This window comes from Stegostoma tigrinum, chromosome 41 (genome assembly GCF_030684315.1).
Source record: "Stegostoma tigrinum isolate sSteTig4 chromosome 41, sSteTig4.hap1, whole genome shotgun sequence".
NCBI lineage: Eukaryota > Metazoa > Chordata > Chondrichthyes > Orectolobiformes > Stegostomatidae > Stegostoma > Stegostoma tigrinum.
In genome coordinates this window covers 9,730,403-9,752,924 of record NC_081394.1, presented here as the reverse complement: position 1 = coordinate 9,752,924, position 22,522 = coordinate 9,730,403, and the positions used below count along the sequence as shown (strand labels likewise).

Genomic DNA, 22,522 nt, shown 5'->3' with positions numbered 1-22,522 from the left:
TGCGAGCGAGAGAGAGTGACACGCTGACTGCGAGAGAGGGAGCGACACGCTGACTGCGAGAGCGAGAGTGACACGCTGACTGCGGGAGAGAGCGACACACTGACTGCCAGAGAGAGAGAGAGCGACAGGCTGACTTCGGGAGAGAGCGACATGCTGATTGCGAGAGAGATCGACACGCGGACTGCGAGAGAGAGCGACAGGCTGACTGTGAGAGAGTGAGAGCGACACACTGACTGTGAGAGAGATAGAGCGACACGCTGACTGCGAGAGAGAGCGACACGCTGACTGCAAGAGAGAGCGACACGCTGACTGCGAGAGAGAGAGCGACACACTGACTGTGAGAGAGATAGAGTGACACGCTGACTGCGAGAGAGAGAGAGAGCGACATGCTGACTGCGAGAGAGATCGACACACTGACTGCGAGACAGTGCGACAGGCTGACTGCGAGAGAGAGCCATACGCTGACTTCGAGAGAGAGAGCGACACGCTGACTGCGGGAGAGAGCGACATGCTGACTGCGGGAGAGAGCGACATGCTGACTGCGGGAGAGAGTGACAGGCTGACTGCGAGAGAGAGCGACAGGCGGACTGCGAGCGAGAGAGAGTGACACGCTGACTGCGAGAGAGGGTGCGACACGCTGACTGCGAGAGAGGGAGCGACACGCTGACTGCGAGTGAGCGAACAACAGGCGGACTGCGAGAGAGCGAGGGACACGCTGACTGCGAGAGAAGGAGCGACACGCTGACTGCGAGAGAGGGAGCGACATGAATACTGCGAGAGGGTGTGACACGCTGACGCTAGAGACGGTGTGAACCACTGACTACAAGAGAGAGACAGCGAAACGCTGATTGTGAGAGAGCGAATGACACGCTGACAGAGACTGAGAGACCGACACGCTGACGGTGAGAGAGAGAGCAACAGGCTCACAGCAAGAGTGATTGACACGTTGACTGTGAGAGAGAGAGAGAGCGACACTGACAGCGAGAGAGGATCGACATGCTGACAGCGAGAGAGACAGTGACACACTGACTGCGAGAGAGGGAGAGACAGGCTGACTGCGAGTGAGACTGACACGCTGACTGCGAGAGAGAGCGACACGATGACTGCGAGCGAGAGAGCGACACGCTGTCTGCGAGAGAGAGAGAGAGCGACACGCTGTCTGCGAGAGAGAGAGAGCGACAGACTGACTGCGAGAGAGAGAGCGACAGGCTGACTGCGAGAGAGAGAGCGACAGGCTGACTGCAGGAGAGAGTGACAGACTGACTGCGAGAGAGAGTGACAGGCGGACTGCGAGCGAGAGAGAGTGACACGCTGACTGCGAGAGAGGGAGCGACACGCTGACTGCGAGAGAGGGAGCGACACGCTGACTGCGAGAGCGAGAGTGACACGCTGACTGCGGGAGAGAGCGACACGCTGAATTCGAGCGAGAGCACGCTGACTGCGAGAGAGAGCGACACACTGACTGCCAGAGAGAGAGAGAGCGACACGCTGACTTCGGGAGAGAGCGACAGGCTGACTGCGAGAGAGTGCGACAGGCTGACTGCGAGAGAGAGCGACAAGCTGACTGCGAGAGAGTGAGAGTGACACACTGACTGTGAGAGAGATAGAGTGACACGCTGACTGCGAGAGAGAGCGACACGCTGACTGCAAGAGAGAGCGACACGCTGACTGTGAGAGAGAGCGACACGCTGACTGCAAGAGAGAGCGACACGCTGACTGTGAGAGAGAGCGACACACTGACTGTGAGAGAGAGCGACACGCTGACTGTGAGAGAGAGAGCGACACACTGACTGTGAGAGAGATAGACTGACACGCTGACTGCGAGAGAGAGAGAGAGCGACATGCTGACTGCGAGAGAGAGCGACAGGCTGACTGCCAGAGACAGCGACAGGCAGACTGCGAGCAAGGGACCGACACTCTGACTGCGAGCGAGAGAGAGCAACACGCTGATAGCGAGAGAGAGCGACACGCTGACTGCGAGAGCGAGAGCAACACGCTGACTGGGAGAGCGAGAGCGACAGGCTGACTGCGACCGGGAGGGAGCGACAGGCTGACTGCGAGAGAGAGCGACAGGCGGACTGCGAGCGAGAGAGAGCGACACGCCGACTGCGAGAGAGAGCGACACGCTGACTGCGGGAGAGAGAGAGATCAACACGCTGACTGCGAGAGACATCGACACGCTGCCTGCGAGATAGCGTGACACGCTGACTGCGATAGAGAGAGCGACACACTGACTGTGAGAGAGCCACACGCTGATTGCGAGAGCGAGAGAGCCACACGCTGACTGCGAGAGAGAGCCACACGCTGACTGCGAGAGAGAGAGCGATACGCTGACTGCGAGAGAGGGAGCGACACGCTGACTGCTAGAGAAAGAGACTGACACGCTGACTGCGAGAGAGAGAGCGATACTCTGACTGCGAGAGAGAGAGAGAGCGACAGGCTGACTGTGAGAGAGAGTGACAGGCGGACTGCGAGAGAGCGAGCAACACGCTGAGAGCGAGAGAGGGAGAGTGACAGGCTGTCTTCGGGAGAGAGCGACACGCTGATTGCGAGAGAGATCGACACGCGGACTGCGAGACAGTGCGACAGGCTGACTGTGAGAGAGAGCCATACGCTGACTGCGAGAGAGAGTGCAACAGGCTGATTGTGAGAGAGATCGACACGCTGACTTCGAGAGAGAGTGCGACACGCTGACTGCGAGAGAGAGCCATACGCTGACTGCGAGACAGTGCGACAGGCTGATTGTGAGAGAGAGCGACACGCTGACTTCAAGAGAGAGTGCGACACGCTGACTGCGAGAGAGAGCCATACGCTGACTGCGAGAGAGAGCGACACGCTGACTGCGAGAGAGAGAGAGAGCGACACGCTGACTGCGAGAGAGAGCGACATGCTGACTGCGAGGGAGAAAGTGACACACTGACTGTGAGAGAGAGAGAGAGCGACACGCTGACTGTGAGAGAGAGCGACATGCTGACTGCGAGGGAGAAAGTGACACACTGACTGTGAGAGAGAGAGAGAGCGACACGCTGACTGCGAGAGAGAGCGACATGCTGACTGCGAGGGAGAAAGTGACACACTGTGAGAGAGAGAGAGAGCGACACGCTGACTGCGAGGGAGCGAACAACAGGCGGACTGCGAGAGAGCGAGGGACACGCTGACTGCGAGAGAGAGCGATAGTCTGACTGCGAGAGTGGGAGCGACAGGCTAACTGTGAGAGAGGGAGCGACACGCTGACTGTGAGAGAGATAGAGTGACACGCTGACTGCGAGAGAGAGAGCGACAGGCTGACTGCAGGAGAGAGAGAGAGAGAGAGCGACACGCTGACTGCTAGAGAGAGAGAACGACACGCTGACTGCGAGAGAGAGAGAGCGACACGCTGACTGCGAGATAGAGCGACACGCTGACTGCGAGAGAGAGAACGACACGCTGATTGCGAGAGAGGGAGCGACAGGCGGACTGCGAGAGAGCGATGGACACGCTGACAGCGCGATAGAGCGACACGCTGACTGCCAGCGAGAGTGCGACAGGCTGACAGCACGAGAAAGAAAGCGACAGGCTGGCTGTGAGAGAGAGAGAGAGAGAGAGCGACACGCTGCCTGCGGGGGAGAGAGAGAGTGTGACACGCTGCCTGCGGGGGAGAGAGAGAGCGACACACTGACTGCTAGAGAAAGAGACTGACACGCTGACTGCGAGAGAGAGAGTGCCACACGCTGACTGCGAGAGAGAGGGAGCCACACGCTGACTGCGAGAGAGAGAGCCACACGCTGACTGCGAGAGAGAGAGCCACACGCTGACTGCGAGAGAGAGAGAGAGCGACAGGCTGACTGTGAGAGAGAGTGACAGGCGGACTGCCAGAGAGAGAGAGCGACACACTGACTGCGAGAGAGAGCGACAGGCGGACTGCGAGAGAGCGAGCAACACGCTGAGAGCGAGAGAGGGAGAGTGACAGGCTGTCTTCGGGAGAGAGCGACACGCTGACTTCGGGAGAGAGCGACACGCTGATTGCGAGAGAGATCGACACGCTGACTGCGAGACAGTGCGACAGGCTGACTGCGAGAGAGAGCCATACGCTGACTTTGAGAGAGAGAGCGACACACTGACTGCAAGAGAGAGCGACATGCTGACTGCGTGGGAGAAAGTGACACGCTGACTGCGAGAGAGAGAGAGAGAGCGACATGCTGACTGCGAGAGAGAGCGACACGCTGACTGCGAGGGAGCGAACAACAGGCGGACTGCGAGAAAGCGAGGGACACGCTGACTGCGAGAGAGAGCGATAGTCTGACTGCGAGAGTGGGAGCGACAGGCTAACTGTGAGAGTGGGAGCGACACGCTGTCTGTGAGAGGGGGAGAGACACAGATCGACACGCCTCTGCGAGAGAGAGCGACAGGCTGACTGCGAGCAAGGGACCGACACTCTGACTGCGAGCGAGAAAGAGCAACACGCTGACTGCGAGAGAGAGCGACACGCTGACTGCGAGAGAGCGAACAACAGGCGGACTGCGAGAGAGCGAGGGACACGCTGACTGCGAGAGAGAGCGACACGCTGACTGCGAGAGAGAGCGAGCGACGTGCTGACTGCGAGAGCGACACGCTGACTGTGAGAGGGGGAGAGACAAGCTGACTGAGAGCGAGAGCGACACGCTGACTGTGAGAGAGGGAGTGACACGCTTACTGTGAGAGCGAGAGCGACACGCTGACTGCGGGAGGGAGCGACATGCTGACTTCGGGAGAGAGCGACACACTGATTGCGAGAGAGATCGACACGCTGACTGCGAGACAGTGCGAGAGGCTGACTGCGAGAGAGAGCCATACGCTGACTGTGAGAGCGAGAGCGACACGCTGACTGCGAGAGCGAAACGCTGACTTCGGGAGAGAGCGACACGCTGACTTCGGGAGAGAGCGACACACTGATTGCGGGAGAGATCGACACGCTGACTGCGAGACAGTGCGAGAGGCTGACTGCGAGAGAGAGCCATACGCTGACTTCGAGAGAGAGTGCGACAGGCTGACTGCAGGAGAGAGCGACACGCTGACTGCGAGGGAGAGCGACACGCTGACTGCAAGAGAGCAAACAACAGGCGGACTGCGAGTGAGCGAGGGACACGCTGACTGCGAGAGAGAGCGACACGCTGATTTCGAGCGAGAGCACGACAAGCTGACAGCGAGAGAAAGAGAGCGACAGGCTGACTGTGAGAGAGAGAGCGACACGCTGCCTGCGGGGGAGATAGAGAGCGACACGCTGCCTGCGGGAGAGAGCGACACGCAGCCTGCAGGAGAGAGTGACACACTGACTGCGGGAGAGATCGACACGCTGACTGCGAGAGGGAGAGCGACAGGTGGACTGCGAGAGAGCGAGCGACACGCTGACTGCGGGAGAGAGCGACAGGCTGACTACGAGAGAGAGCGACAGGCGGACTGCGAGCGAGAGAGAGCGACGCGCTGACTGCGAGAGCGAGAGCGACACGCTGACTGCGGGAGAGAGTGCGACATGCTGACAGCGAGAGAGAGAGCGACACGCTGACTGCGAGAGAAAGCGACACACTGACTGCCAGAGAGAGAGACTAGAGCGACACGCTGACTGTGAGAGAGAGAGAGATTGACACGCTGCCGGCGAGAGAGAGCAACACGCTGACTGTGAGAGAGAGCGCGACAGGCTGACTGCAGGAGAGAGAGAGAGAGAGAGAGCGACACGCTGACTGCTAGAGAGAGAGAACGACACGCTGACTGCGAGAGAAAGAGAGCGACACGCTGACTGCGAGAGAGAGAGAGCGACACGCTGACTGCGAGAGAGCGAACGACAGGCGGACTGCGAGAGAGCGAGGGACACGCTGACAGCGCGATAGAGCGACACGCTGACTGCCAGCGAGAGTGCGACAGGCTGACAGCACGAGAAAGAAAGCGACAGGCTGGCTGTGAGAGAGAGAGAGAGAGAGCGACACGCTGCCTGCGGGGGAGAGAGAGAGAGTGACACGCTGCCTGCGGGGGAGAGAGAGAGCGACACGCTGCCTGCGGGGGAGAGAGAGAGCGACACGCTGCCTGCGGGGGAGAGAGAGAGCGACACGCTGCCTGCGGGGGAGAGAGAGAGCGACACGCTGCCTGCGGGGGAGAGGAAGCGACACGCTGACTGGGAGAGAGAGAGCGACACGCTGACTGCGAGAGAGAGAGAGCGACACGCTGACTGCGAGAGAGAGAGCGACACGCTGACTGCGAGAGAGAGAGCGACACGCTGACTGCGAGAGAGAGAGAGAGCGACAGGCGGACTGCGAGAGAGCGACAGGCGGACTGCGAGAGAGCGAGCAACACGCTGAGAGCGAGAGAGGGAGAGCGACAGGCTGTCTTCGGGAGAGAGCGACACGCTGACTTCGGGAGAGAGCGACACGCTGATTGTGAGAGAGATCGACACGCGGACTGCGAGACAGTGCGACAGTCTGACTGCGAGAGAGAGCCATACGCTGACTTCGAGAGAGAGTGCGACAGGCTGACTGTGAGAGAGAGCCATACGCTGACTGCGAGAGAGAGCGACATGCTGATTGCGAGGGAGCGAACAACAGGCGGACTGCGAGAGAGCGAGGGACACGCTGACTGCGAGAGAGCGAGGGACACGCTGAATGCGAGAGAGGGAGCGACACGCTGACTGCGAGAGAGACAGCGACACGCTGACTGCGAGAGAGGGAGCGACACGCTGACTGCGAGAGAGAGAGCGACACGCTGACTGCGAGAGAGGGAGCGACATGCTGACTGCGAGAGAGGGAGCGACACGCTGACTGTGAGAGAGGGAGCGACATGCTGACTGCGAGAGAGGGAGCGACATGCTGATTGCGAGGGAGCGAACAACAGGTGGACTGCGAGAGAGCGAGGGACACGCTGACTGCGAGAGAGCGAGGGACACGCTGACTGCGAGAGAGGGAGCGACACGCTGACTGCGAGAGAGAGAGCGACACGCTGACTGCGAGAGAGGGAGCGACATGCTGACTGCGAGAGAGGGAGCGACAGGCTGACTGCGAGAGAGGGAGCGACATGCTGACTGCGAGAGAGGGAGCGACATGCTGACTGCGAGAGAGGGAGCGACATGCTGACTGCGAGAGAGGGAGCGACATGCTGACTGCGAGAGAGCGAGCGACAGGCGGACTGCGAGAGAGCGATGGACACGCTGACAGCGCGATAGTGCAACACGCTGACTGCCAGCGAGAGTGCGACAGGCTGACAGCACGAGAAAGAAAGTGACGGGCTGGCTGTGAGAGAGAGAGAGAGAGAGAGAGCGACACGCTGCCTGCGGGGGAGAGGAAGCGACACGCTGACTGGGAGAGAGAGAGCGACACGCTGACTGCGATAGAGAGAGCGACACACTGACTGCGAGAGAGCCACACGCTGACTGTGAGAGAGAGAGAGAGCCACACGCTGACTGCGAGAGAGAGAGAGCCACACGCTGACTGCGAGAGAGCCACACGCTGACTGTGAGAGAGAGCCACATGCTGACTGCGAGAGAGAGAGAGCCACACGCTGACTGCGAGAGAGAGGGAGCGACACACTGACTGTGAGAGAGCCACACGCTGACTGTGAGAGAGAGAGAGCCACACGCTGACTGTGAGAGAGAGCCACATGCAGACTGCGAGAGAGAGAGAGCCACACGCTGACTGCGAGAGAGCCACACGCTGACTGTGAGAGAGAGAGAGCCACACGCTGACTGTGAGAGAGAGCCACATGCAGACTGCGAGAGAGAGAGAGCCACACACTGACTGCGAGAGAGAGGGAGCGACACACTGACTGCGAGAGAGCCACACGCTGACTGCGAGAGAGAGAGAGCCACACGCTGTCTGCGAGAGAGAGAGAGCCACACGCTGTCTGCGAGAGAGAGAGAGCCACACGCTGACTGCGAGAGAGAGAGAGCGACACGCTGACTGCGAGAGAGAGAGCGACACGCTGACTGCGAGAGAGAGAGCGACACGCTGACTGCGAGAGAGAGAGAGAGCGACAGGCGGACTGCGAGAGAGCGACAGGCGGACTGCGAGAGAGCGAGCAACACGCTGAGAGCGAGAGAGGGAGAGCGACAGGCTGTCTTCGGGAGAGAGCGACACGCTGACTTCGGGAGAGAGCGACACGCTGATTGTGAGAGAGATCGACACGCGGACTGCGAGACAGTGCGACAGTCTGACTGCGAGAGAGAGCCATACGCTGACTTCGAGAGAGAGTGCGACAGGCTGACTGTGAGAGAGAGCCATACGCTGACTGCGAGAGAGAGCGACATGCTGATTGCGAGGGAGCGAACAACAGGCGGACTGCGAGAGAGCGAGGGACACGCTGACTGCGAGAGAGCGAGGGACACGCTGAATGCGAGAGAGGGAGCGACACGCTGACTGCGAGAGAGACAGCGACACGCTGACTGCGAGAGAGGGAGCGACACGCTGACTGCGAGAGAGAGAGCGACACGCTGACTGCGAGAGAGGGAGCGACATGCTGACTGCGAGAGAGGGAGCGACACGCTGACTGTGAGAGAGGGAGCGACATGCTGACTGCGAGAGAGGGAGCGACATGCTGATTGCGAGGGAGCGAACAACAGGCGGACTGCGAGAGAGCGAGGGACACGCTGACTGCGAGAGAGCGAGGGACACGCTGACTGCGAGAGAGGGAGCGACACGCTGACTGCGAGAGAGAGAGCGACATGCTGACTGCGAGAGAGGGAGCGACATGCTGACTGCGAGAGAGGGAGCGACAGGCTGACTGCGAGAGAGGGAGCGACATGCTGACTGCGAGAGAGGGAGCGACATGCTGACTGCGAGAGAGGGAGCGACATGCTGACTGCGAGAGAGCGAGCGACAGGCGGACTGCGAGAGAGCGATGGACACGCTGACAGCGCGATAGTGCAACACGCTGACTGCCAGCGAGAGTGCGACAGGCTGACAGCACGAGAAAGAAAGTGACGGGCTGGCTGTGAGAGAGAGAGAGAGAGAGAGAGCGACACGCTGCCTGCGGGGGAGAGGAAGCGACACGCTGACTGGGAGAGAGAGAGCGACACGCTGACTGCGATAGAGAGAGCGACACACTGACTGCGAGAGAGCCACACGCTGACTGTGAGAGAGAGAGAGAGCCACACGCTGACTGCGAGAGAGAGAGAGCCACACGCTGACTGCGAGAGAGCCACACGCTGACTGTGAGAGAGAGCCACATGCTGACTGCGAGAGAGAGAGAGCCACACGCTGACTGCGAGAGAGAGGGAGCGACACACTGACTGTGAGAGAGCCACACGCTGACTGTGAGAGAGAGAGAGCCACACGCTGACTGTGAGAGAGAGCCACATGCAGACTGCGAGAGAGAGAGCCACACGCTGACTGCGAGAGAGCCACACGCTGACTGTGAGAGAGAGAGAGCCACACGCTGACTGTGAGAGAGAGCCACATGCAGACTGCGAGAGAGAGAGAGCCACACACTGACTGCGAGAGAGAGGGAGCGACACACTGACTGCGAGAGAGCCACACGCTGACTGCGAGAGAGAGAGAGCCACACGCTGTCTGCGAGAGAGAGAGAGCCACACGCTGACTGCGAGAGAGAGGGAGCGACACACTGACTGCGAGAGAGCCACACGCTGACTGCGAGAGAGAGAGCCACACGCTGACTGCGAGAGAGAGGGAGCAACACGCTGACTGCAAGAGAGAGAGACCGACACGCTGACTGCGAGATAGAGAGAGCAACAGGCTGACTGCGAGAGAGAGAGCGACAGGCGGACTGCGAGAGAGAGAGAGAACGCGACACGCTGACTGTGAGAGAGAGAGCGACAGGCGGACTGCGAGAGAGAGGGAGTGACATGCTGACTGGGAGAGAGAGAGCGACACGCTGACTGGGAGAGAGAGTGCGACACGCTGACTGCGAGAGAGCGAGTGACACGCTGACTGCGAGAGAGCGAGTGACACGCTGACAGCGAGAGAGGGAGAGCGACACGCTGACTGCGAGAGAGAGAGTTAGAGCGACACGCTGACTGTGAGAGAGATCAACACGCTGCCTGTGAGAGAGCGCGACATGCTTACTTTGAGAGAGCGCGACATGCTGACTTTGAGAGAGAGCGACACGCTGACTGCGAGAGAGAGAGAGAGCGACAGGCTGACTGTGAGAGAGAGAGTGACAGGCGGACTGCCAGAGAGAGAGAGCGACACACTGACTGCGAGAGAGAGCGACAGGCGGACTGCGAGAGAGGGAGCGACAGGCTGACCGTGAGAGAGGGAGCAACACACTGTCTGCGAGTCAGGGGGCAACACTCTGACAGTGAGAGAGAGAGTGACATGCTGACTGCAAGAGAGAGAGCGACACGCTGACCACGAGAGAGAGACCAATACACTGACTGCGAGAGAGAGAGAGCGACACGCTGACTGCGAGAAAGAGAGCGACAGGCTGACTGCGAGAGACAGAGAGAGCAACATGCTGACTGTGAGAGAGAGAGCGCGAAACGCTGACTGCGAGTGAGAGAGTGACACCCTGACTGCGAGCGAGCGAGGGAGCTGCACTCTGACTGAGAGAGAGGGAGCGACATGCTGACTGCGAGAGAGGGGGCGACACGCTGACTGCGAGAGAGGGGGCGACACGCTGACTGCGAGAGAGTGAGCGACACGCTGACTGCAAGAGAGGGAGCGACACGCTGACTGCAAGAGAGGGAGCGACACGTTGACTGAGAGTGAGGGAGCGACACGCTGACTGCGAGAGAGGGAGCGACACGCTGACTGCGAGAGAGGGAGCGACACGCTGACTGCGAGAGAGAGATCGACACGCTGACTGCGAGAGGGGGAGCAACACGCTGATTTCGATAAAGAGAGCGATACGCTGACTTTGAGAGTGAGAGCGACACGCTTTCTTTTACAGAGGGAGCGAAATTCTGACTGCGAGAGAGAGAGAAAACGACACAGTGACTGGGAGAGAGGGAGCAACACGCTGACCTCGACAGCGGGAGCAACACGCTGACTGCGAGAGAGGGAGCGACACGTTCACTTCGAGAAAGAGAGCGACACGCTGACTGCAGGAGACAGAGCGAAACCATGACTGCAAGAATGGGAGCGACACGCTGAATGGCAGAGAGTGAACGACACACTGAGTGCGAGAGAGAGAGCGAGATGCTGACTGCGAGAGAGAGAGAGAGAGAGAAAGAGAGCGACTCGCTGAATGCAAGAGAGGGAGCGACACGCTGACTGCGAGAGAGGGAGCGACACGCTGACTGCGAGAGAGGGAGTGACACGCTGACTGCGAGAGAGGGAGCGACACGCTGACTGCGAGAGTTAGAGAGTGACACGCTGACTGCGAGAGAGGGAGCGACACGCTGACTGCGAGAGAGGGAGCGACACGCTGACTGCGAGAGAGGGAGTGACACACTGACTGCGAGAGAGGGAGCGACACACTGACTGCGAGAGAGGGAGCGACACGCTGACTGCGAGAGAGGGAGCGACACGCTGACTGCGAGAGTTAGAGAGTGACACGCTGACTGCGAGAGTGAGAGTGACACACTGACTGCGAGAGAGGGAGCGACACACTGACTGCGACAGAGAGCAACACACTGAATGCGAGAGTGAGGGAGCGATACGCCGACTGGGAGAGAGCGAGAGAAACAAGCTGCCTCGGAGAGATCGATAGAAACCAGATGGCTGGGAGAGAGGGAGCTGACTGCAAGAGAGGGAGCGACATGCTGAATGCGAGAGAGAGCGAGAGAAACCAGCTGACTGCGAGTGAGGGAGTGACACGCTGACTGCGAGAGAACGACACGCTGACTGCGAGAGGGGGAGAGACAAGCTGACTGCGGGAGAGAGAGCCACACGCTGACTGCGAGAGTGAAAGCGACACGCTGACTGCGAGAGAGCGACACACTGACTGTGAGACAGAGAACAACACGCTGACTGCGAGAGAGCGACACACTGACTGTGAGACAGAGCGGCACGCATGAGTGCGAGAGAGGGAGCGGCACGCTGACCGCTGGAGAGAGAGCGATACGCTGATTGCGAGAGACAGCAACACGCTGGCTGCGAGAGAGAGAGATAGAGCGCGACACGGTGACGGCGTGAGAGCGACGGAAACCAGCTGACTACGAGAGTGGAGCGACACGCTGACTGCGAGAGTGAGAGCGACACGCTGACTGGGAGAGGGAGCGAGACGCTGACTGCGAGAGAGGGAGCGACACGCTGACTGCGAGAGACGGAGTGACACGCTGACTGCAAGAGAGAGCGACACGCTGTCTGCGAGAGGGAGCGGCACGCTGTCTGCGAGAGGGAGCGGCACGCTGACTGCGAGAGAGGGAGCGACACGCTGACTGCGAGAGAGGGAGCACCACGCTGACTGCGAGAGAGGGAGCGACACGCTGACTGCGAGAGAGGGAGCGACACACTGACTGCGAGAGAGGGAGTGACATGCTGACTGCGAGAGAGGGAGCGACACGCTGACTGCGAGAGAGAGAGTGACATGCTGACTGCGAGAGGGAGCGACACGCTGACTGTGAGAGAGAGGGAGCGACACGCTGACTGTGAGAGAGAGGGAGCAACACGCTGACTGCGAGACAGGGAGCGACACGCTGACTGCGAGAGAGAGCAACACGCTGACTGCGAGAGAGCGGACAACACTCTGAATGCGAGAGTGAGGGAGCGATACGCCGACTGGGAGAGAGCGAGAGAAACAAGCTGACTCGGAGAGAGCGAGAGAAACCAGCTGGCTGGGAGAGAGGGAGCGGGACGGTGACTGCGAGAGAACGACACGCTGACTGCGAGAGAGAGAGGGGGAGTGGCACGCTGACTGCGGGAGAGAGTAACACACTGACTGCGAGAATGAGAGAGCAACACTCTGAATGCGAGACTGAGGGAGCGACACGCCTTCTGAGAGAGAGCGAGAGAAACCAGCTGACTGCGAGAGTGGGAGCGACACACTGACTGTAAGAGAGAGCGGCACACATGATTGCGAGAGAGGGAGCGGCATGCTGACCGCTGGAGAGAGAGTGGTACGCTGATTGCGAGAGAGAGAGAGCAACACGCTGACTGCGAGAGAGAGAGCAACACGCTGACTGCAAGAGTGTGAAGGACACGCTGACTGCGAGAGTGCGAGCGACACTCTGACTGCGAGAGTGCGAGCGACACTCTGACTGCGAGAGTGCGAGCGACATGCTGACTGCGAGAGTGAGAGAGCGACACGCTGACTGCGAGAGTGAGAGAGCGACACGCTGACTGCGACAGAGGGAGCGACGCGCTGACTGCGAGAGATGGAGTGACATGCTGACTACGAGAGAGCTAGCGACTTGCTGAATGCGAGAGAGGGAGCGACACGCTGACTGCGAGAGCGACGCTCTGACTGTGAGAGAGGGAGCCACACGCTGATTGCGAGAGAGCGAGTGCCATGCTGATTGCGCGAGAGAGAGTGTCACGCTGACTGCGCGACAGGGAGCGGCACGCTGACTGCGAGAGAGGGACCGGCACGCCGACTGCGAGAGAGGGAACAGCACGCTGACTGTGAGAGATGGAGCTGCACGCTGACTCCGAGAGAGGGAGCGACACGCTGTCTGCGGGAGAGAGAACGAAACGTTGACAGTGAGATAGCGACACGCTGACTGCGAGAGACGGAGCTGCACGCTGACTGTGAGAGAGCGAGTGACACGCTGACTGCGAGAGATGGAGTGACATGCTGACTACGAGAGAGCTAGCGACTTGCTGAATGCGAGAGAGGGAGCGACACGCTGACTGCGAGAGAGGGAGCGACACACTGACTGCGAGAGAGGGAGTGACATGCTGACTGCGAGAGAGGGAGTGACATGCTGACTGCGAGAGAGGGAGCGACACGCTGACTGCGAGAGAGAGAGTGACATGCTGACTGCGAGAGGGAGCGACACGCTGACTGTGAGAGAGAGGGAGCGACACGCTGACTGTGAGAGAGAGGGAGCAACACGCTGACTGCGAGACAGGGAGCGACACGCTGACTGCGAGAGAGAGCAACACGCTGACTGCGAGAGAGCGGACAACACTCTGAATGCGAGAGTGAGGGAGCGATACGCCGACTGGGAGAGAGCGAGAGAAACAAGCTGACTCGGAGAGAGCGAGAGAAACCAGCTGGCTGGGAGAGAGGGAGCGGGACGGTGACTGCGAGAGAACGACACGCTGACTGCGAGAGAGAGAGGGGGAGTGGCACGCTGACTGCGGGAGAGAGTAACACACTGACTGCGAGAATGAGAGAGCAACACTCTGAATGCGAGACTGAGGGAGCGACACGCCTTCTGAGAGAGAGCGAGAGAAACCAGCTGACTGCGAGAGTGGGAGCGACACACTGACTGTAAGAGAGAGCGGCACACATGATTGCGAGAGAGGGAGCGGCATGCTGACCGCTGGAGAGAGAGTGGTACGCTGATTGCGAGAGAGAGAGAGCAACACGCTGACTGCGAGAGAGAGAGCAACACGCTGACTGCAAGAGTGTGAAGGACACGCTGACTGCGAGAGTGCGAGCGACACTCTGACTGCGAGAGTGCGAGCGACATGCTGACTGCGAGAGTGAGAGAGCGACACGCTGACTGCGAGAGTGAGAGAGCGACACGCTGACTGCGACAGAGGGAGCGACGCGCTGACTGCGAGAGATGGAGTGACATGCTGACTACGAGAGAGCTAGCGACTTGCTGAATGCGAGAGAGGGAGCGACACGCTGACTGCGAGAGCGACGCTCTGACTGTGAGAGAGGGAGCCACACGCTGATTGCGAGAGAGCGAGTGCCATGCTGATTGCGCGAGAGAGAGTGTCACGCTGACTGCGCGACAGGGAGCGGCACGCTGACTGCGAGAGAGGGACCGGCACGCCGACTGCGAGAGAGGGAACAGCACGCTGACTGTGAGAGATGGAGCTGCACGCTGACTCCGAGAGAGGGAGCGACACGCTGTCTGCGGGAGAGAGAACGAAACGTTGACAGTGAGATAGCGACACGCTGACTGCGAGAGACGGAGCTGCACGCTGACTGTGAGAGAGCGAGTGACACGCTGACTGCGAGAGATGGAGTGACATGCTGACTACGAGAGAGCTAGCGACTTGCTGAATGCGAGAGAGGGAGCGACACGCTGACTGCGAGAGAGGGAGCGACGCTCTGACTGTGAGAGAGGGAGCCACACGCTGATTGCGAGAGAGCGAGTGCCATGCTGATTGCGCGAGAGAGAGTGTCACGCTGACTGCGAGACAGGGAGCTGCACGCTGACTGCGAGAGAGGGAACAGCACGCTGACTGTGAGAGATGGAGCTGCACGCTGATTCCGAGAGAGGGAGCGACACGCTGTCTGCGGGAGAGAGTACAAAACGTTGACAGTGAGATAGCGACACGCTGACTGCGAGAGACGGAGCTGCACGCTGACTGTGAGAGAGCGAGTGACACGCTGACTGCGAGAGATGGAAGGGCACGCTGACTGCGAGAGAGGGAGCGACACTCTGACTGCAAGAGAGGGAGCGACACGCTGACTGCGAGAGACGGAGACTGACACGCTGACTGCGAGAGAGAGAACGAAATGCTGAGTGCGAGAGAGAGTGAGAGCGACACGCTGTCTGCGGGAGCGAGAGCGACACACTGACTGCGAGAGAGGGAGCGAGACGCTGACTGCGGGAGTGAGATTGACACGCTGACTGCGAGAGAGAGAACGAAACGCTGAGTGCGAGAGAGAGTGAGAGCGACACGCTGTCTGCGGGAGCGAGAGCGACACACTGACTGCGAGAGAGGGAGCGAGACGCTGACTGCGGGAGTGAGATTGACACGCTGACTGCGAGTGACGGAGCAACACGCTGACTGCGAGAGAGGGAGCGACATGCTGACTGCGACAAAAGAGATTGACATGCTGAATGCCAGAGTGGCATCGGAAGGCCGACTGCGAGAGAGAGAGATAGAGAGCGACACGCTGACTGGGAGAGTGAGAGCGACACGCTGACTGGGAGAGAGGAGTGACACGTGGACTGAGAGAGAGGGAGCGACACGCTGACTACGAGAGACGGAGCGAAACACTTGCTGCGAGATTGAGAGCGACACGCTCACTGAGAGTTGGAGACCGACATGCTGACTGCGAGAGAGGGAGACTGACACGGTGACTGCGAGAGAGGGAGCGACAGGCTGACTGCGAGAGAGCGAGACACGCTGTCTGCGAGAGAGAGAGAGCGACACGTTGGCAGTGAGAGAGCGACACATTGACTGCGAGAGAGGGAGCGACACGCTGACTGCGAGAGATGGTGCGACACGCTGAATGTGAGAGAGCGAGTGACAAGCTGACTGCGAGAGAGAGAGACTGACACGGTGACTGTGAGGGAGGGAGCTGCACGCTGACTGTGAGAGAGCGAGTGACACCCTGACTGCGAGAGAGAGCGAGAGAGAGACTGACACGTGGACTGCGAGAGAGGGAGCGACACGCTGACTGCGAGAGAGGGAGCGACACGCTGACTGCGAGAGAGTGTCACGCTGACTGCGATACAGGGAGCGACACGCTGACTGCGAGATTGAGAGCGACACGCTGACTGCGAGAGAGGGAGCGAAACGCTGAATGCGAGAGAGGGAGGGACACGCTGGCTGAGAGAGAGGGAGTGACACGCTGGCTGAGAGAGAGGGAGTAACACGCTGACTGCGAGAGAGGGAGCGACGCGCTGACTGCGAGAGGTGGAGTGACATGCTGACTGCGAGAGAGCTAGTGACTTGCTGAATGCGAGAGAGGGAGCGACACGCCTACTGCGAGAGAGGGAGCGACACACTGACTGCGAGAGAGGGAGCGACACGCTGACTGCGAGAGAGGGAGTGAAATGCTGACTGCAAGAGAGAAAGAGGCAGAGAGCGACACGCTGACTGCGAGAGTGAGAGCGACAATCTGACTGCAAGAGAGGGAGCGAAACGCTGACTGCGAGAGAGGGAGCGACACGCTGACTGCGAGAGATAGAGGGAGCGACACGCTGACTGCGGGAGAGAGAACGACACGTTGACAGCGAGAGAGCGACAGGCTGACTGCAAGAGAGGGAGTGACACGCTGCCTGCGGGAGAGAGAGCGACACGTTTACTGTGAGAGAGAGAGGGAAACGCTGACTGCGAGAGAGAGAGAGAGAGAGACTGACACGCTGACTGCGAGAGAGAGAGAGAGAGAGACCGACACGCTGAATGTGAGAGAGCGAGTGACACGCTGACTGCGAGAGAGGAAGTGACACGCTGACTGCGAGAGAGGGAGCGAAACGCTGAATGCGAGAGAGGGAGGGACACGCTGGCTGAGAGAGAGGGAGTAACACGCTGACTGCGAGAGAGTGAGCGACGCGCTGACTGCGAGAGGTGGAGTGACATGCTGACTGCGAGAGAGGGAGCGAAACGCTGGCTGCGAGAGAGGGAGGGACACGCTGGCTGAGAGAGAGGGAGTGACACGCTGGCTGCGAGAGAGGGAGCGAAACGCTGACTGCAAGAGTGAAAGAGGCAGAGAGCGACACGCTGACTGCGAGAGAGGGAGCGACAATCTGACTGCAAGAGAGGGAGCGAAACGCTGACTGCGAGAGAGGGAGCGACACGCTGACTGCGAGAGATGGTGCGACACGCTGACTGCGAGAGAGGGAGCGACAATCTGACTGCAAGAGAGGGAGCGATACGCTGAATGTGAGAGAGCGAGTGACAAGCTGACTGCAAGAGAGAGAGACTGACACGGTGACTGTGAGGGTGGGAGCTGCACGCTGACTGTGAGAGAGCGAGTGACACCCTGACTGCGAGTTAGAGCGAGAGAGAGACTGACACGTGGACTGCGAGAGAGGGAGCGACACACTGACTGCGAGAGAGGGAGCGACACGCTGACTGCGAGAGAGGGAGCGACACGCTGACTGTGAGAGAGGGAGGGACACGCTGGCTGAGAGAGAGAGAGACTGACACGGTGACTGTGAGGGAGGGAGCTGCATGCTGACTGTGAGTGAGCGAGTGACACCCTGACTGCGAGAGAGAGCGAGAGAGAGTCTGACCCGCTGACTACAAGAGAGGGAGCGACCCGCTGACTGCGAGAGAAGGAGCGACACGCTGACTGCGAGAGAAGGAGCAACACGCTGTCTGCGGGAGATGGTGCAACACGCTGACTGCGAGAGAGGGAGCGACACACTGACTGCGAGAGAGGGAGCGACACGCTGACTGCGAGATTGAGAGCGACACGCTGTCTGCGGGAGAGGGAGCGACACGCTGACTGCGAGAGAGGGAGCGACACACTGACTGCGAGAGAGGGAGCGACACGCTGACTGCGAGATTGAGAGCGACACGCTGACTGCGAGAGAGGGAGCGACACACTGACTGCGAGAGAGGGAGCGACACGCTGACTGCGAGATTGAGAGCGACACGCTGACTGCGAGAGAGGGAGCGAAACGCTGACTGCGAGAGAGAATTAGGCAGAGAGCGACACGCTGACTGTGAGACTGAGAGCGACACGCTGACTGTGAGACTGAGAGCGACACGCTGACTGTGAGATTGAGAGCGACAATCTGACTGTGAGAGAGGGAGGGACAGGCTGGCTGAGAGAGAGGGAGTAACACGCTGACTGCGAGAGAGGGAGCGACGCGCTGACTGCGAGAGGTGGAGTGACATGCTGACTGCGAGAGAGCTAGCGACTTGCTGACTGCGAGAGAGGGAGCAACATGCTGAATGTGAGAGAGCGAGTGACACCCTGACTGCGAGAGAGGGAGCGACACGCTGATTGCGAGAGAGGGAACGACACGCTGATTGCGAGAGAGGAAACGACACGCTGATAGCGAGAGAGGGAGCGACACGCTGACTGCGAGAGATGGTGCGACACGCTGACTGCGAGAGAGGGAGCGACACGCTGAATGTGAGAGAGCGAATGACACCCTGACTGCGAGAGAGGGAGCGACACGCTGATTGCGAGAGAGGGAACGACACGCTGATTGCGAGAGAGGGAACGACACGCTGATAGCGAGAGAGGGAGCGACACGCTGACTGCGAGATTGAGGGTGACACGCTGACTGCGAGAGAGGGAGCGAAACGCTGACTGCGAGAGAGAAAGAGGCAGAGAGCGACACACTGACTGCGAGAGTGAGAACGACAATCTGACTGCGAGAGAGGGAGGGACACGCTGGCTGAGAGAGAGGGAGTGACACGCTGGCTGCGAGAGAGGGAGTTACACGCTGACTGCGAGAGAGGGAGCGACGCGCTGACTGCGAGAGAGGGAGCGACACGCTGACTGCGAGATAGAGAGAGAAACGCTGACTGCGAGAGTGAGAGTAACACACTGACTGCAAGTGAGGGAGGGGCATGCTGACTGCGAGAGAGGGAGCGACACGCTGTCTGCGGGAGAGAGAGCTGCACGATGAATGTGAGGGAGAGAGCGACATGCTGACTGCGAGAGAGGGAGACTGACACGGTGACTGCGAGAGAGGGAGCGACACGCTGACTGCGAGAGAGGGAGCGTCACGCTGTCTGCGAGAGAGAGCGACACGTTGACTGTGAGAGAGGGAGCTGCACGCTGACTGTGAGAGAGTGAGTGACACGCTGACTGCGAGAGAGGGAGGGGCACGCTGACTGCGAGAGAGGGAGTGAAACGCTGACTGCGAGAGAGAAAGAGGCAGAGAGCGACACGCTGACTGCGAGAGAGGGAGCGACACGCTGACTGCGAGAGAGAGAGAGAGAGAGAGAGAGACTGACACGCGCACTGCGAGAGAGGGAGCGACACGCTGACTGCGAGAGAGGGAGCGACACGCTGACTGCGAGAGAGGGAGCGACACGCTGACTGCGAGAGACAGAGCGACACGCTGACTGCGAGAGATGGTTCGACACGCTGACTGCGAGAGATGGTTCGACACGCTGACTGCGAGAGAGGGAGCGACACGCTGAATGTGAGAGAGCGAGTGACAAGCTGACTGCGAGAGAGAGAGACTGACACGGTGACTGTGAGGGAGGGAGCTGCACGCTGACTGTGAGAGCGAGTGACACGCTGACTGCGAGAGAGGGAGCAACACGCTGACTGCGAGAGAGAGAGAGAGAGACTGACACGCGGACTGCGAGAGAGGGAGCGACACGCTGACTGCGAGAGATGGTGCGACACGCTGACTGCGACAGAGGGAGTGACACGCTGAATGTGAGAGAGCGAGTGACACCCTGACTGCGAGAGAGAGAGAGAGAGAGAGAGACTGACACGGTGACTGTGAGGGAGGAAGGTGCACGCTGACTGTGAGAGAGCGAGTGACACGCTGACTGCGAGATAGAGAGAGAAACGCTGACTGCGAGAGTGAGAGTGACACGCTGACTGCGAGAGAGAGAGAGAGAAACGCTGACTGCGAGAGAGGGAGCGACACGCTGACTGCGAGAGAGGAACGGCACGCTGACTGCGAGAGGGAGCGACACGCTGACTGCGAGAGGGAGCGACATGCTGACTGTGAGAGAGGGAGCGACACGCTGTCTGCGGGAGAGAGAACTGCACGATGAATGTGAGAGAGAGAGCGACATGCTGACTGCGAGAGAGAGAGACTGACACGGTGACTGCGAGAGAGGGAGCGACAGGCTGACTGCGAGAGAGAGCGAGACACGCTGTCTGCGAGAGAGAGAGAGAGCGACACGTTGGCAGTGAGAGAGCGACACGTTGACTGTGAGAGAGTGAGTGACACGCTGACTGCGAGAGAGAGAGGCTGACGCGATGACTGCGAGAGACGGATCGACACGCTGACTGCGAGAGAGGGAGGGGCACGCTGACTGCGAGAGAGGGAGGAGCACGCTGACTGCGAGAGAGGGAGGGGCACGCTGACTGCGAGAGAGGGAGGAGCACGCTGACTGCGAGAGAGGGAGCGACACGCTGAATGTGAGAGAGCGAGTGACAAGCTGACTGCAAGAGAGAGAGACTGACACAGTGACTGTGAGGGAGGGAGCTGCACGCTGACTGTGAGAGAGCGAGTGACACCCTGACTGCGAGAGACGGAGCGAAACGCTGACTGCGAGAGAGGGAGCGACACGCTGAATGTGAGAGAGCGAGTGACAAGCTGACTGCAAGAGAGAGAGACTGACACGGTGACTGTGAGGGAGGGAGCTGCACGCTGACTGTGAGAGAGCGAGTGACACCTTGACTGCGAGAGAGAGCGAGAGAGAGACTGATCTGCTGACTGCAAGAGAGGGAGCAACACGCTGAATGTGAGAGAGCGAGTGACACCCTGACTGCGAGAGAGAGAGAGAGAGAGAGAGACTGACACGGTGACTGTGAGGGAGGGAGGTGCACGGTGACTGTGAGGGAGGGAGGTGCACGCTGACTGCGAGAGAGAGACTGACACGCTGACTGCGAGATAGAGAGAGAAACGCTGACTGCGAGAGTGAGAGAGAAACGCTGACTGCGAGAGTGAGAGTGACACGCTGACTGCGAGAGTGAGAGTGACACGCTGACTGCGAGAGAGAGAGGCTGACACGCTGACTGCGAGAGAGAGAGGCTGACACGCTGACTGCGAGAGAGGAACGGCACGCTGACTGCGAGAGGGAGCGACACGCTGACTGCGAGAGAGGGAGCGACACGCTGTGTGCGGGAGAGAGAGCTGTACGATGAATGTGAGAGAGAGAGCGACATGCTGACTGCGAGAGAGGGAGACTGACACGGTGACTGCGAGAGAGGGAGCGACAGGCTGACTGCGAGAGAGAGAGAGAGCGACACGTTGGCAGTGAGAGAGCGACACGTTGACTGTGAGAGAGTGAGTGACACGCTGACTGCGAGAGAGAGAGGCTGACGCGGTGACTGCGAGAGACGGATCGACACGCTGACTGCGAGAGAGGGAGGAGCACGCTGACTGCGAGAGAGGGAGGGGTACGCTGACTGCGAGAGAGGGAGGAGCACGCTGACTGCGAGAGAGGGAGGAGCACGCTGACTGCGAGAGAGGGAGGGGCACGCTGACTGCGAGAGAGGGAGGAGCACGCTGACTGCGAGAGAGAGAGAGAGAGACTGACACGCGGACTGCGAGAGAGGGAGCGACACGCTGACTGCGAGAGAGGGAGCGACACGCTGACTGCGAGAGAGGGAGTGACACACTGACTGCGAGAAATGGTGCGACACGCTGACTGCGAGAGAGGGAGGGGCACGCTGACTGCGAGAGAGGGAGCGACACGCTGACTGCGAGAGAGGGAGCGACACGCTGACTGCGAGAGATGGTGCGACACGCTGACTGCGAGATGGGAGCGACACGCTGAATGTGAGAGAGCGAGTGACACCCTGACTGCGAGAGAGGGAGCGACACGCTGATTGCGAGAGAGGGAACGACACGCTGATAGCGAGAGAGGGAGCGACACGCTGACTGCGAGATTGAGGGTGACACGCTGACTGCGAGAGAGGGAGCGAAACGCTGACTGCGAGAGAGAAAGAGGCAGAGAGCGATACACTGACTGCGAGAGTGAGAACGACAATCTGACTGCGAGAGAGGGAGTGACACGCTGGCTGCGAGAGAGGGAGTTACACGCTGACTGCGTGACAGTGAGCGATGCGCTGACTGCGAGAGAGGGAGCGGCACGCTGACTGCGAGAGAGGGAGCGGCACGCTGACTGCGAGAGAGGGAGCGACACGCTGACTGCGAGATAGAGAGAGA

General features: G+C 60.0%; 1 protein-coding gene across 3 annotated transcripts in view; it reads left to right on the top strand.

The window, feature by feature from the left end:
- The window catches only part of LOC125448502 (ETS domain-containing transcription factor ERF-like), a 257,359-nt gene that overhangs the window by 114,878 nt on the left and 119,959 nt on the right, over positions 1-22,522 (top strand). Inside the window, exon 1 of one of the 3 annotated variants that reach the window (XM_059641240.1) lies at positions 10,966-11,074. The exons of the other annotated variants lie outside the window; for them this stretch is intronic. The gene's annotated coding sequence lies outside the window, so the exon portion shown is untranslated. Of the gene's footprint in view, positions 1-10,965; positions 11,075-22,522 lie in introns of those variants that run through there. 3 annotated transcript variants of the gene reach the window in all.